Below are 14,826 nucleotides of genomic sequence, written 5' to 3'. Positions count from 1 at the left end.
AGCGCTGTATTGTATAGAGGGACTGACGGTAGGCTAATGAGCATTGTATTGCATGGAAGGGAGGACGGTAAGCTGAAGGTGAGCGCTGTACTTTACGGAAGGAAGGATGGCAGGCTGATGAGGAGCACTGTATTGCATGGAAGGGAGGACGGTAAGCTGAAGGTGAGCGCTGTACTTTACGGAAGGAAGGATGGCAGGCTGATGAGGAGCACTGTATTGCATGGAAGGGAGGACGGTGGGCTGATGATGAGCATGAAATGTGTTTTCTGAGCTTTGAATGGACTTTCCCAACTTGGGCTATGATGTCAGCCTCTTCCTCCTGAATTACCTCCCCCAACTTCCCTTTACACGCGCTGACCGCCTTATGGAGCAAACAAACTACCAGTGCAGTAGAAAACTGGAGGGAAATTTTCATTCTAAAGAAGAAATTTTTACGTGCCATGACTCAGCTACTGGTTTGCTACTTTGCTGTTGTTGTAAACTTCACAAAAGGGTTTTTTGTGGTTTTCTCGTTTAGTTATTTATTATGCCGTTGTTTTATATTATTTTATTAATCCCTATGTTAGGACAAGATGCAGTATGAGAAATTGAAAAGGTTTCACCCTCAAACAGTAGAACAAGTTGACATATTGTTGACATGTCATATGATGCTGAAGATGTTTTGTGTGATAAGCTGAAAAACAGCAACTTCCCTATCCAGGTTGATTGGTCAACAGATTTCACCAATAAATGTCATGTAGTAGCATGTAGTATCACAGTTGGAAAAAAGCTGTTCCCAAATCTGGCCATACGAGTCTTTAAGCTCCTGAGCCTTCTCCTGGAGGGAAACAGACGAGAAGTGTGTTGGCTGGGTGGGTCGTGACCTTGATTATCCTAGCAGCACTGCTCCGACACCGTGCGGTGTAAAGTGAGTCCAAGGATGGAAGATTGGTTTGTGTGATGTGCTGTGCCGTGTTCACAATCTTCTGCAGCTTCTTTCGGTCTTGGACAGGACAACGTCCATACCAGGTTGTGATGCACCCTAGAAGAATGCTTTCTACGGCGCATCTATAAAAATTAGTGAGGGTTTTAGGGGACAGACCAAATTTCTTTAGTTTTCTCAGGAAGTAAAGGTGCTGGTGGACCTTCTCGGCAGTGAACTCTGCTTGGTTGGACCAAGTCAGGTCATTTGTGATATTGATCCCGAGAAACTTAAAGCTTTTGACCTGTTCCACTTGCGCACCACCGATGTAAATTGGGTCGTGCGGTCCACTACTCCTTCTGAAGTCAACAACCAATTCCTTCGTCTTGCTGACGTTGAGGGATAGGTTATTATCTTCGCACCATGCCACCAGGTTCTTAATTTCCTCTCTGTACTAAAACTCATCATTACCCGAGATACGGCCTACAATTGTTGTGTCATCAGCAAACTTATATATTGAGTTTGATGGAAACTTGGCTACACAATCATGGGTGTACAGTGAGTACAGCAGGAGGCTTAGTACACAGCCTGTGGGCACCGGTGCTCAGAGTGATTGTAGAGGAGAGCTTGTCCCCTATTTTTACAGCCTGGGTCCTGTCTGTGAGGAAGTTGAAGATCCAGCTGCAGATCTGAGTGCTAAGGCCCAGATTCCAGAGCTTAGGAATCAGTTTATTTGGAATGATGATATTAAAGGCAGAGCTGTAGTCAATGAAAAGGAGCCTTATGTATGCGTCTTTATTCTCCAGGTGTTCTAAGGAGAAACGTAAGGCCAGAGAGATGGCATCTGCCGTTGACCTGTTGCTCCGGTAGGCGAATTGCAAAGCCTCGAGGTTGACCGGTAGGCTGTGGTTGATGTGTGCCATAACCAATCTCTCGAAGCACTTCATAGCAATTGATATCAGAGCCACAGGTCAATAGTCATTCAGGAATGCCACCTTGCTCTTCTTCGGCACTGGGATTATCATTGCCTTCTTAAAACACGAGGGGACCTTAGACTGAAGCAAGGAGCAGTTGAAGATGTCAGCAAACACTCCAGCTAGCTCGCTTGCACAGGCCTGGAGAACCCGTCCTGGGATGCCATCTGGGCCCGTCGCCTTCTTTGGATTTATCTTCAGGAAGGCCCTTCTAACATCCTCCTCGGTAACGATGAATCTCGATGCCACCAGGTCTGGTTCATCCGGAGGGAGCGGGACGCTCCTCTTCTGTTCGAATCTTGCGTAGAATACGTTAAGTTCGTCAGGAAGAGAAGCACCACAGTTATTGATATTCCCAGCCTTTACTTTGCGCCCAGTGATCTCATTTAGACCCTGCCATAGTCTACTGGCATCCCTCCGGTTAGCCTGGGCTTCCAACTTGGCTCGATATTGCCTCTTGGCACCCTTAATGGCTTTCCGGAGTTCACACCTGGATTCCGTGTAGCGACTGGTATCCCCAGACCTAAAAGCCGCAGCTCTAGCCTTTAAAAGGGACTTGACCTCATAATCCAAGTTGAAGTGAAATAAAAGGGGAAAAAAAATGGCGATTCTCAATGCCACAAGTGTTTAGGATCTAGAATGAACTGCCAAGACAGAAGTGGAGGCAGATTCAAAATAAAGCTGCACATGCATCTGAAATTCGAGTGCGCAGAGCTATGGGGAGCAGGCACAAGAAGAGAGACTGAATTTCTGTTTTGCAAAACCTGCTTAGACTTCTCAAGTGAATGGCTTCTTTCTGTGCTGTTACCTGTCTACAATTGCCACTGTACTTTTCTGTGCAACCATACAGAATGTTGTGAGCCTCTCCTCACTGCCAGAAAGCTAACTGAAGCCTTAGCCATATCCATTTGAAATCAATGGCCTTCAGTACAGAAGGGCTTCAGCAAGTACTTCAGTTAAGGCATCATTCTAAGAAGAAGTGATGATTTCAAACAGCCCAGAAATTACATCCAAAAAACGGAGCTTTCAAAGGCCTGTTTGCTTACCACATAAATGAACTTTCATGAATGAAATTCACGATATCTCTTAGACTCAATTTGTAGCACAGAGTACAGTTAGTAGGGCTGCTGCCTCATAGCTTCAGGGAGTCCAATGTCATTTGTATGAAGTTCGCACTTTCTCCCTGTAATTATGCAAGTTCCACTAGATGCCCGGTTTTCTCCCGCAGACCAAAGACATCCTATGCAGACTGGTAGGTTAACTAGCGTTGTAAACAGGCCCAAGCCTACAGATAATTCATAGAATCTAGGGGGAGTTTATAGGAGTATTTAAAAAATAGGATTAGTCTAAATAGTTGCTTGAATGAATAGGCTTGGTCAGATGAAGGCCCTTTTCCCATGCTGAGCTCTATGAAAACATGTGAAATAGGAAATGGCCATTCAGCTCTGTTCCATCATTCACGGATGATCATACACTAGAATATGGTTCTTTCTTTCTGTTCCTATCCCTTAGCATTGAGAAATATATATATAGTTCCTTAAATATAATGTCTTACCCTCACAATTCTCTGTAGTAGACTAATAAACAATTTTACCATCCTTTAGATTAAGAAATTTCTCCAGGTCTTGATTCTGAATGTATATATGGCATCCGTTAGTCTTGCAAGACCATGGACCTGCGCGTGGAAAGTCTTCACTCTCCAGGGCGCAGGCCTGGGCAAGGTTCTATGGAAGACCAGCAGTTGCCCATGCTGCAAGTCTCCCCTCTCGGCAAGGACCAATACAGCTTGGCACCAGTGTCGTCACAGAGCACTGTGTGGTTAAGTGCCCTTGCTCAAGTACACAACACGCTGCCTCAGCTGGGGCTCGAACTCACGACCTTCAGATTGCCAGTCGAATGCCTTAACCACTTGGCCACGTGCCCACACGATTCTGAATGACATACCTCAAAATATGGAGTCTGTGACACCTCATTCTGAACTCACAGGGAGAAAGTTTTCAATAGGTGGTGTGGGGTTACAACTAGTCTGTTTATAGCTGATACAATTTTGAAAGTTTATGAGTATCTCTTTCTACAATACTTCACTGAATATAGGCCTAAATGACTGAATCTCTCCTCAGACTTTTCTCCTACCATTCCAATAGTCAGTCTAGTAACCTTTCAACCATCTGCTTCCATGAACAAAACAGTACACAACACTCTAGAAGAGGTCTCGCCAAGACCTTGTGCAGTCACTGCAATACATTCTTGTATATTCAGTTTTCTTACAATGAAGGCCAAATGCCATTTGCCATCCTAACTGCTCATTGTACCTGCACATTTGCTTGCCGCAGCTGCTATACAAGAAGACTCAAATCTTAGTACACCTTCCCATTTTAAAGTCAAAGTCAACTGAGAAAGTAAAAGTAAGTATATGTTATCATATACTACCTTGAGATTCACTTTCTTGCAGGCATTTACATGAAAATACAGTACAAATTTACAAAAATTTACACATAAACAAATACTGACAAACAACCAATGTGCAAAAGAAGATAAAGTGTGCAAATAAAAAATAAAATAAATAATAAAGAACATGACTTGTAGAGTTCTTCAGTGAGGCTATAGGTTGTGTAATCACATTCTATTCTCATTCCAATAGTAATGCCTTTTAGTTTTTTTATCCAAGTCAATATCCTTACATTTATCCAGGTTAAATGCATTGGTCATGCATTTTACCGACTCATACAAATTGTCTAACTTCCCGCCTCTTTGCACCCTCTACACAGCTGACAATTCCTCTAACTCCAGCTTTGTGTCATCTGAAAACTTGGAATCATTGACATATATTGTGAATAACAAAGAGCCAACCACTGATCCCACTCATCACTGCCTACCACCTGGAAAAAACTTGATCATTCTTACCCTTTGCTTCCAAATACAGCATATTCATGAATTATCCTCAGTCTATTCTACACTCCAATAAATTTAAGCACAATTTTTCTTTTATAAATCCATGCTGACTTTATTTAATCCTATTACTCTTTCTAGGTGTTCTGCTTTTACATCTCTTTTACAAAAGACTCCAACACTTCCCCTCATTACTGGTGTTAGCTAGTCTGTAATTATCAATTTCCATCTCTTTTTTAAATGTGGGGTTACATTTGCCACTCTCTAAACTGTAGCAGCTGCTCTAGAGTCTAAAAATCTTTGGAGATCACTATTTTCAGGGCTACTTCCTTTTTTAGGATTCGGCCCTGGGGATTTGTCAACCTATAGCCTTATTAGTCTCCCCAGCAGTTATTACTTTACTAATATTGTGTTTCTGTTGCTCTCTCCCTCCCTCTTGATCTTCGGTTCCCTAGCATGTTTTAGGAAGTTCCTTACATCTTCCCTCACGAAGACAAATGTGGTTAATTGCTCTCCCATGCCATTTTTTCCCAATTATAGTTTCCCCTGTTTCTGACTCTAGGGACTTACATTCGTCTTCACTCACCTTTCTCTATTCATAAAAGTTTCTACAAATAAATTAACCTTTACGTTCCATCTTCCCACGCTTGATAAATCTTTTTGTAAGTTCTAAACTGCTCCCAATCCTCAGGCCAGTTGCTTCTCTGTCAAATTTGTATATCTCCACTGAGAAGTTAATACTACCTCTACTTTCCTTCAGAAACCACAATTGTGCCATCTATACTGACATTTTTTTCTGCCAGACAATAATCAGTAATTTTTGTAATTTGTGTTCTTTAAATATTACCCATAATTTATCCATCAATTGACATAGTAATGCTCCCTGATCAGTCAACTCATAGCTCATTCCTTTGTAATTTCCTATGTTCAGATTCAGCATTCTAGTTTCTGATTCAACTATTACACTTTCCACCTCAATGAAGATTTCTATCACGTTATGCTTGCTGTTCCCAAAGGATCTTCACACAGCACAACATCCAGTATAATTAAATCCTTGATATACTGGTCTAAAACAATGAGTATCATACACAACCAGCTGGAATACTTTATCACAATATTATTGCTAATTTGGTTTGACCAATCATATCACATCACAAATTTGCTGTTTAACTCTATCCTTCTGTTACCATTACTGTTTGGAGTCTGCAGCAAACTCCCGCTGACATTTTATGCCCCTTGGCATTTCCTAGCTCCAGTCCGACAGATTTCTCATCAGGATATTCCATCACTGCACAGATTTCCACCTTTACTAAAAACCCAACACCATTGTTCTTCCTTCCTAAATACTCCTCTATGTTCATGTCCCATCCTTGATATATTGCCAAAAAACAAATATATCCTGATCATTTAACTCCTTTTGTGCAGTTAATTGACCTACCTTATTCCAATGTTCTGTGCATTAGGCTCAATGCCCTCAGGCTGTCTTGTTAACATAACATCTATTAGCCTCTTTCTCCTACTGTTTCCTCCTTTTGTCTCTCCCTACTCAGGCTTCTATCCCTCTGTCTTCCTGGACTGCAGTGGAAAACTCCCACCACCCCATGCCCCCAAGGACATCCTGCAAAGGCATAAACTATCCAGATTGCCCTACCTTCCCCAGAACTAGTCCCAGTCCGAGAATGTGAATCTTTCCCCTGTACACCATCTCTCCAGCCATGCATTTATCCTACTTCTGCTCTCACCAACACGTGGACTGGAGTTGCTACATTTGAGGTCAACTTCAATTTATCTAATATCTTGTATTCAGATCACACAACCTCATTTTTTTTAAAACATCCTGGTACATATATAAAACTTGACAATGCCCTGTAGTTGATCTGACCTGACATTTCTGAAGAATACAATAAGATATTTCTGACATTCTGATTATAAATGACTTATTCTAGGAAGACTTCCAACGAAGAGTTCCAAGTCTTTGTGTGGGCTATAAATTTACTTCTATTACACAAAAATGTCTGCTGATTATTATTAGGAAGATGACTAAGACCATAAGGTAATACTAAGATAGTTCAGGGTAGGATTTGGGGAGTGTCAAAACAACAAAAATTGGTTTTTTGAGGTTTAGAAAGGCAAAGACCCTTGAAAGGCAAAAGACAACTACAGGTACCAGTGATGAGCTAAAGGAAATGAGGGCTAATTAGGCAGAAGTTGTTTTCAGAAGATCACAGGAATGGACAAGTTAAAGAGAGGGAAGAGACTTGAACAAGAGAACAATAATATTAAAGTAAAAATGACTATTCACATTTACATCGCACATCTGAAGTCACAGAACAGAAACAGACTCTTCAGCCCACTGAGTCTGCAAATCCCCCATTTATGTTAATCCTACATTAAGCATATTATTAATTTTTTACATAAATAAGGAAATCAGGAGGGCAAAAAGGTGACATGAGACATCCTTGGCAGCTAAGGTAAAGAAGATACAAACAGATTTTGATAGTATATTAAAAGCAAAAAAGTAACTAGAAAGAGAAAAAAATCCCTATAACAATCAGTGTGGTGATCTATATGTGGAAATGGAAGAGGTCCTAATTGAATATTTCACACCTGAAGATAATGGAAACTACAGAATTTAGGGAAGAGAACAATGATGTCCTCAGACTTGTTATGAAAGAGATGTCGGCATATATGAAGGACATTAAGATGGAAAAGTGCCCAGGGCCTGAACAAGTGAATCTAAGGACGCGGTGGGAAGCAAGCGAGGAAGCTGTACAGCCTCAACAATATGTATATTCCAGAGCCAAAGGTAGGGCATTCAAAGACTGGAGGCTAATGTGCATTTAAGAAGGCTGCAAGGCCAAACCAAGGAAATACAGACTGGTGAGCCTAACATAAGTGGTGGAAAAGTTAGTGGAGAGGATTCCCAGAGATAGAATGTTATCATGTCTCACAAATTTAAATCAGGAAGGTGAGATCACATGGCATCCAGGGTGAACTGGCCAACTGGATACAAATTGGGTTATTGTAGGAGTCAGAGGGCTTTCAGATTGGAACATGTTTGTAAGTTATGTGCAGTAGGATCAGAGCTGGATCCCCGTTGTTCATCATGTATGTTAATCTGGATGATTAATACATTTGCCAATTGATGGATAATTGAGAAAGTTGCCTGTATTGTAATAGGATCCAGATCAACTAAGAAAGCAGGCAAATGAAAGGAAATCTAACTCATACCAGCGCAAAGTGAAGCATTTTTGGAAGTGACACTGTGAAAGACAGGGTCCTTGGGACAGTAGTATAGAACAGAGATCCATGAGTTCAAGTACATTGTTCCATGAAAGTGATGAAACAAATAGACATTTCTGCATTGCTTCCATGGGTCGTGTCTTTATGTTATCAAGCAGACAGAAATGTTGATAGGCCAGATAAGCGAAAATGTAATCGTAGAAGTATATTTCAAGCAATAAGTACAGCAAAAATAAACAAACATAGGGAAAAATGTATTTTGAACAAACATTGAGAGGGAAAAATAAAGGGAAATAGAGCTGGAAATTGGAGATAGGGGGATTTGAAATCAAGAATGAGTACTTTAAAAATTCAGAGATTGAATGAGATTGCTTAATCAGGAAGCAATGGGTGATCAAGAAGGTGCAAGTGAATGATATGGGGAGCTAAATTGTGGAGCATATCTATGGTAAGAAAAATAGAACATTTAAAACACTAGTCATGTCTAAAGATAACAAATATTGTCAACTTAAAGTGAAAGCTAGTGCAGTTATAGAAACTGAAACAAAATATCTTATTGGTGCTCAACCATGATGATGCACTCAAAACAAAGGAATGCGTATTTCTGCTGAGAATCCACGCACCTGTCCTAGGACTTTCACTTTCAGGCCAATTTAAATTCCATTCTAATTTTGATTGCAGCAGAAATTGCTTTGCTGTACTTATATTCTAAATTATTTATTGAGAATTTCACAGAATCACCGACTGGAAGGAGTTTCGGCCCGTTGGGTCTGTGCTAGCTTTATGTAAGAGCGCTCTTGGGCTGCTGACGAACCAGGACAAGCCTGATCCGAAGAGAGTATAAACTGCACTCAAATCCAACTGTTCAACATTGGCTGTCATATAAAAAGCAAGCCGGACCGCCGCATCAAGAAAAATCTAATCGTGGTGTAGAAAGAGCCGACACCATGCCCCCACCCCACCGCGGCTGAAGGGAGGGGAGGGCCCGAGGTGGTGAGATAACTTGCGGAGTAAATCCGGAGTGAGCGGGACGGGGCCGCTCAACAGCTCCTTCAGGTGGGATAACGCAAGACGTAGCTCGACCCGATTGTTGGCGAGGCCGCAACCGGATCAATGGTTGTCTTGAAAAGAGAAACTAGCTGCGGCTAGATTTGGTTTGGTTCAGGCCGGCCCGGCTTTTCATTCGCCCCTCACCTGCGACGGTAACCCGACACTTAGCTCCGGTTCTCATTGACGCCGAACGACCGACGTGCGACGTCACGCGCAAGCGGAGGACTTCGCTCCACTATCGACGTCCATGCGGACGGACGCTTGGCAAGCCCCGCCCACACCAGAGAGTGATCTTGGCACCAAGATCGTCGCCAGCCTACCAAATGCTACAGGAACTCAATAGGCTAGGCAGCACCTACGGGGAAAAAAAAGTACAGCCGATGCTATGGGCCGAACCCCTTCCGAGGACCTTGCCCAGGATTTAAGTTCTAATTGGAATGGAAACTGGAATTGTGTGAGATCGGTTCTGAAGTACATGGTATCACATGAGCTTACCAACAAGCACGAAGACCTCACTTCAGAGAGGGGCCCTCCCAGTCAGATCCTTCTTGTATTATCGCCCAACACACATTGCCCTTACCACAGCTGCCATGAGAAGGGATGGTTATGTACCCTTTACCCTTTCTAGTCTGTGGTTTGCTAAGAGCATGTGGAGAAGTATGCCAAGGCACTAGCCTTGATTGGGTTCTCTGATGTGTGGACTGTTCCCGGGGACACAAACGGAGACAGACATTAGAGGGTCATCAACGTCTTGAAAGGCAGTCTTTGATCTTCCCAAAATTCGTTGGTCTTCCAGCGCTGTGGAATGTCCTTAAGGGAATGCCGCTGACTGGCATGATCTAAGCTCTTTCCACGAACACACAGGGCTGTGGAAAATCCCTCAATCATTGAAATGGGGTATCAACTCAAAGGGGCACATAAATAATCATGACTTTTACAAAAATAGGCTAACCCTTCTGAATGTAACACTTATTGTTTCGTGGGAATGTCAAGGGACAGAAGTGAGTTGTTGTTATTACTAATAAAGTGTTTTCAGAAACTGAAAGATCTTAAGGTAGATATGTCACCTGAACCAGATGGAATATACCCAGGAGTTCTGAAAGAGGTAGCTGAAGAGATTGTGGAGACATTAGTAATTATCTTTCTAGAGTCACTAGATTCTGGAATATTTATGGAGGACTGGACAATTGCAAATATCACTCCTCACTTTAAGATGGGAGGAGGGCAGAAGAAAGGAAATTATAGGCCTGTTAGCCTATTGGTGTTGGGAAGATGTCCCAGTGTACTTGGAGGTGCATGCCAAAGTCAGCATGTTCTTTAAGGGGAAATTTTGCCTGACAAGCCTGTTGTAATTCTTTGAGGAAATAACCGGCTACACAGACAAAGGAGAGTCAGTGGATGTTATTTACTTGAATTTTCAGAAGGCCTTTGACAAGGTGCCGCACAGAAGGCCGCTTAACAAGCTAAGAGCCCATGGTATAACAGTAAAGAAACTAGATAGAAGATCAGCTAACCAGCAGGAAGCAGAGTAGGAATAAAATGGGCCTTTTCTGGATGGTTGCCAGTGACAAGTGGCATTCTACAGGGGTCAGTGTTGGTACAGTTCCTTTTCTCATTGTATGTCAATTATTTAGATGACAGTGTTGAAGGCTTTGTGGCCCTTTTCGCAAAGGCAGAGGGGCAGGTAATTTTGAGGAAGCAAGGAGTCTTCAGAGAGACTTAGACTGGGAGAATGGGCAAGATGGAATTTAGTGCATGGAAGTGTATGGTCATGCACCTTGGTAGAAGGAATAAAGGTGTAAACTATTTTCTAAATGGAGGGAATATTCAGAAATCCGAGGTGCAAAGGGACTTGGGAGTCCTCATGCAGGATTCCCTAAAGGTTATTTTGCAGGTTGAGTCAGTGATGAGGAAGGCAAATGCAATATTAGCATTCATTTCAAGAAGACTAGAATATAAGTGCAAGGAAGTATGTTGAGATTTGAAAGGTCACTGGTGAGGACTCCCTTGGAGTATCGTGAGCAGTTTGGGCCACTAATCTAATAAATAATGTGCTGACATCGGAGAGGGTTCAAACGAGACTCACAAAAATGATTCTGGGAATGAAAGAGTAGAGTTTAATGACTCAGGGCCTGTCCTCACTGGAATTCAGAAGACTGAGAAGGAACCTCATTGAAACCTATGGAATGTTGAAAGGCCTCAACAGAGTGGATGTGGACAGGATGTTTCCTATGGTGAGAAAGTTTAAGACCAGAGGACACAACCTCAGAATAGAGGAATATCTATTTAAAACTGAGATGAGGAAGAATTTCTTCAGCCAGAGAGTGGTTAATCTGTGGAATCCTTTGCCACAGGCAGCTGTGGACACCAAGTCATTGGTATATTTAAAGCAGGGGTTGATAGATTCTTGTTTAGTCAGGACATGAAGGGATACGGGGAGAAGGCAGGAGATTGGAGCTAGAGGGAAATGGATCAGTCATGATGAAATGGTGGAGCAGTCTTGATGGGACAAATGGCCTAATTTTGCTCCTATGTCTTACGAGTGATGGAAGTGAACAACCCATAGCCTTTGCATCATGTTCCCTTATTGCTGCAGAGAAACATTATGCAAATTGACAGGTCTTGAATATGGTTTGGGATGTACAATTTTTCTAGCAGTACTTGTATGGGAGAGAGTTTACCATTGTTACTGAGCTTCAATCACTAGTGTCCATTTTCAATCCACAGCAGGGTGTTCCATTAATGGTAGCAGCACAAATGCAGAAATGGCCTCAGTTTTTCAAACGACACAATTACAAGATTGAATTTAAGAGGACAACTAATCAGGGGAATGCTTATGAATTGTCCCATTTACCCTTTCAATAGGAAATATCTGAAAAATGTTACATAATTGAGTGGAAATGTATTCTATATTGGAGGGAACGTCGACTCAGACCATGAGAGGCCTGCGTCGGCCCCACACAGACTTCCAATCTGCGCCTTGTAAGGCATGATGAATTCTATATTGAATTACAGTTTATAGCTAAGCAGGGAGTGTTGTGTGGTTAATATTTCAGTAATATTGTAAATATATTTAAGGATTCTGTCTTTTACATAATTGTACTTTGATAATAAAAATTACTTTGTATTTTGAACTTCATTGCAGGTTATATGTAAAAGCATGTGAATGGCATTTGTCATTACACCATGTCATAAGTACACACCTCACTAAAGTAAGAACGAAGTAGACACGTTTATTCGGGCACTTGCATTTTTCTTCCAATTAGTTTTGGAGTTACAAAACATAGCAGCACCTGCTGGAGTTTAGAAGAATTGGGGCCGGGGGGGGGGGGGGCGCGTGGAAAGTGGATTTCAATGAAAGGCCTAGAGTGAATGCGTCCTATAGTAGGTGAGTCTGGGACCAGAGGACACGGACTCATAATAGAGGGTTGTCCATTTAGAACAGAGGTAAGGAGGAATTTCTTTAGCCAGAGGGTATTGAAAATGTGGAAGTCATCGCCATAGACAGCTGTGGAGGCCAAACCATTGAGTGTATTTAAAGCGAGATTAATAGGTTCAAAATTGGTCTGGGTTTCAAGGATACGGGGAGAAGGCAGGATAATGGGGTTGAGATGGATAATAAATCAGTCATGATGGAATGGTGGAGCACAACTTGATGGCCATCAAATGCTCCTCATATGTTAACCCTTTCATTCCCAGAATCATTCTCATTAACCACTTCTAGACCCTCTCCAATGAGAGCAAATCTTTTCTTAGATACAGGGCCCAAAACTGCTCACAATACTCCAAATGTGAGCTGACCAATGCCTTCTGAAGCCTCAGCATTACATCCTTGCTTTTATATTCTAATCCTCTCAAAATGAATACTAAAATTGCATTGGCCTTCCTTACCACTGACTCAACCTGCAGGTTAACTATTAGGGAATCCTACATTGTGACTTCAAAGTCCCTTTGCACCACTGATTTTTGATTATTCTTCCCATTTAGAAAAGTGTCTTCATTCCTTCTACCAAAGTGTATGACCATACACTTCCCGACACTATATTCCATCTGTCACTTCTTTACCCATTCTCCCAATCAGTCTAAGTCCTTCTGCAGACTTCCTGCTTCCTTAACACTACCTACCCCTACACCAATCTTTGTAGTGTCTGCAAATTTGGCCACAAAGCCCTCAATTCCATCATTGAAATCATGATATATAATGTGAAAAAAAAGCGGTCCCAACATCGACCCCAGAGGAATACCACTAGTCACCAACAACCAATCAGAAAAGGTCCCCTTTATTCCCACTCTGTCAGTCAGCCAATCCTCTATCCACACTAGCATCTTTCTTGCAATACTTGTATTCTTCTTAAGCAGCCTCACTGGCTTATTTAAGGCCTTCTGAAAATCCAAGTAAACAACATCCACTGACTCTCCTTTGTCTATTCTGCTTGATATTTTTCTCAGAGATTTGTCAGGCAAGATTCCCCCAAAGGAAACCATGTAGACTTTGGCCGAATTTATCATGTGCCTCCAAGTACAGCCAATCCAGAACTGCCGTTCCACAAATGAGCTCAATTACAAGCTGCTCTAAGAAACCATCTTGTCTGCATTCTATGAATTCCCTCTCTTGGGATCCAGCACCAACCCAATTTTCCCAATCTACATGCCCAGAACTTCAATCTACATATGGGGAACCAAATTATCAGCAATAGTATTGAGAATGAATTTGAAGAACATTGATGAGAAGACTTCCCAGATCAGTACAAGTGAACAGGCTACTGTATTTCTATTGTTAATGCTAACATTAATTAAACATCTGACAATTAAGGAATCTTTAGGGTAGAGGGATTCTGGTGTAGAATTTAATATAAAAATAATTTAGTTCTATTGCAAACAGTTTTAAATTTGAGTAACACAAATGAAATAAATATGAAACAGGTAACTTTTAAAAATTAGTAATAGTTTTCAAGTAAAAATTACAAAACAAAAATCTTGAAAAAAGAATTCAATGGTGTCTGCATCAAAGGCTATGATGGTGACAACATGTGGGCATATTATTTCAGAGTCTGTTATCTCTGTTCATGTACCCCGGCACAAAAATTGCAACAAAATTGCTGCTGCAGAAAACAAAAGAATTCAAAACAGCCTGCATACAAAGCTCTAGTGAGTGAGTACCTCATAGACACCCCAATGATCCCAGAGTCAGCTCTCCTGCATAGTTGTTTCCAGATCCCAACAAGACTGAACCTCACATTAAAATACTTCTTACTAACTATTGCTAACCTTGGGACTTGCACACTTAAATATGCAAATATATAAATCCCAGAGCTGTTGGTATTTAAATACATAATTGCTGTCAGTTTGTAACCTCCATTATTTAAGAGCAAAATCTGGGCTATTAATTTTTTTGTGTAATGACTTCCAATTTAATTTTCCTATTGTAGATGATAATATATATCGTCCTGTAGTCTTTCATAATTCTCATCACAATCTGTTTTATGGCCAGTTTGAGAGCTAACCCGATAATGAAGCATTCAATCTGCCGTACAAAATCAAAAGACCCCAACATCTCTGCTTTCTTTATAATCAGCAAGGCTCAGGTTTATACAGTGCTGATGATGTGCTATTATATTTCACACAATCTAAAACAAAGCCTCAAGTTAAAGATCAAATAAATGCAATCTATAGACATTGTACCATAGTTCATTTTTCTCATGTTGCTTCCCTGGAAGCATATTGCATAATATGCTAATTTGAGTTTCTTTTGTGTACAGTGAAAAAAGT

General features: G+C 41.4%; 1 protein-coding gene across 3 annotated transcripts in view; it reads right to left on the bottom strand.

Annotated features, from left to right (window-relative positions):
* ythdc2 (YTH domain containing 2) overlaps positions 1–9,260 on the bottom strand; it is an 88,363-nt gene extending 79,103 nt beyond the window's left edge. For 2 of the 3 annotated variants that reach the window (XM_063068658.1, XM_063068656.1), the window contains exon 1: positions 9,202–9,260. The gene's annotated coding sequence lies outside the window, so the exon portion shown is untranslated. Of the gene's footprint in view, positions 1–8,630; positions 9,178–9,201 lie in introns of those variants that run through there. The other variant, XM_063068657.1, reaches the window with a different exon arrangement.
* Positions 9,261–14,826: the final 5,566 nt, after the last annotated feature.

This window comes from Mobula hypostoma, chromosome 16 (assembly GCF_963921235.1).
Source record: "Mobula hypostoma chromosome 16, sMobHyp1.1, whole genome shotgun sequence".
Classification (NCBI taxonomy): domain Eukaryota; kingdom Metazoa; phylum Chordata; class Chondrichthyes; order Myliobatiformes; family Myliobatidae; genus Mobula; species Mobula hypostoma.
Note: the sequence above shows the minus strand (reverse complement) of the source record. Positions and strands in the feature narration are given on the sequence as shown.